A 1541-nucleotide genomic window follows, 5' to 3' on the forward strand; every position below is an offset into this window, starting at 1 on the left:
AGCGAGTTCAGTTGATATTGACAATTTATCAAACATGAAATATGAAATATGAAACAATTTGAAGGACACATGCTTTAAATAAATGGAGAAAAATGGAAAAGTGAACTTTGTTTTTATCTTTCTCAAAAAGACACTTTAAATATAGTTAAAATCTAAATTTAATTTTTGAAACAATTTATTAGAATTATACCAAGTAAAGAAAAGAAGAAATTTGTCACATGAGTGCCCGGATAGCTCAGTCGGTAGAGCATCAGACTTTTAATCTGAGGGTCCAGGGTTCAAGTCCCTGTTCGGGCGTCCTCTTTTCGCACCTTTCTGCAGTTACCAAATGTTATACAAAAATACCAAAGCTGAGCGTATAATTATTTTAGGTTGAATTCATTTCAGATAAATGGTCGGGTTGGAGGGAAGTGATTATGTATAATTACTTAATTTCTTTGTGAGTATGGAGGTTTTGCACAGTGGTTTCCCAGCAAAAAGTAATTTTTTTTCAGATAACTAATATTTGAGGAGAAAAAACATCAAAACAAGAAAGAAAACAGGCAGGAAAAGCAAAGCGCCCGAACAGGGACTTGAACCCTGGACCCTCAGATTAAAAGTCTGATGCTCTGCCGACTGAGCTATCCGGGCTCCTGCAAATGCTTGCTGCTCTTGTAAACCCTTACATAAAAATAAGGACTCTTGCGTGATAGACTCCTCCCACTTGTATTTTTGTGACACTTGTTTTAAACTTCAAAAAGTTCGGGATTCATTTGCCAAAGGAAAACCCGAGACAAGTTACAATCGTGTTCTCGGAGCTCCTGTGTCCTTGCCTGTGCTGCCCCGATGGCCTCCCGGAACCGCCACCCAGCCGCCGCCAGCCTGGCCGCCGCTGGTAATACATGGGCGGAGCCCAGCGGGGGCGCCGCACGGGACCGCTGCGCCAGGCCTGGGATGGGAGCTAACGATCCACACGGTGTTTGGCGACAAAGGAATTTCTGCCTTTCTTTAATCAGACAATCTTTTTAAATGTGTGGGGACTATCCACGGAGCAGCTGTCACAGTATATAAATATCTGAGGTATAAGCTCTCCCTTGAGTCCCCCCCCCCCCCCCCCCCACCAGTGTGGCTACCCGTACAACGCCCCCACAGTGAAGCTCCTCACGCCCTGCTACCACCCCAACGTGGACACCCAGGTTAACACCTGCCTGGATGTCGCTAAGGACAAGTGGCCTGCCCTGCATGACGTAAGAACGACCCTGCTCTCCATTCAGAGCCTGCTACGAGAACCCAACTTCGACAGCCGTGGTTGAACACACGTGCTGCCCAACTCTGGCATATCCCAACGCGTTTAAAAAGTTCCTACAAGAAATCTATGCAAAGCAGGTCTCCAGCCAAGAGCCCTGACCCAGGCTGTTCAGCCTCTCTCCTTGTGCTTTTTATTTTTTCCTTAAATGGTTTATCCTTGCCTTGATTTCTGTATAGGACTCTGTGTCTTCAGCTGTGTTGTTTGTTTTATTTGTTTTTTAAATTAAGTCCCTGGTTGAGCCCCTGTGATGAAT

At 45.0% G+C, this 1541-nt stretch overlaps 2 non-coding genes and 1 pseudogene across 2 annotated transcripts; 2 read left to right on the forward strand and 1 right to left on the reverse strand.

Moving 5' to 3' along the window:
• The first annotated feature begins 224 nt into the window (after window positions 1-224).
• Window positions 225-297, forward strand: TRNAK-UUU. The gene has a single exon. It is a non-coding gene; the product is annotated as a tRNA-Lys (tRNA).
• A 260-nt stretch (window positions 298-557) lies between these two features.
• On the reverse strand, window positions 558-630 carry TRNAK-UUU. The gene has a single exon. It is a non-coding gene; the product is annotated as a tRNA-Lys (tRNA).
• Window positions 631-747: 117 nt separating this feature from the next.
• Window positions 748-1541, forward strand: LOC114512180 (annotated as a pseudogene).

This window comes from Phyllostomus discolor, chromosome 14 (assembly GCF_004126475.2).
Source record: "Phyllostomus discolor isolate MPI-MPIP mPhyDis1 chromosome 14, mPhyDis1.pri.v3, whole genome shotgun sequence".
Lineage (NCBI taxonomy): Eukaryota > Metazoa > Chordata > Mammalia > Chiroptera > Phyllostomidae > Phyllostomus > Phyllostomus discolor.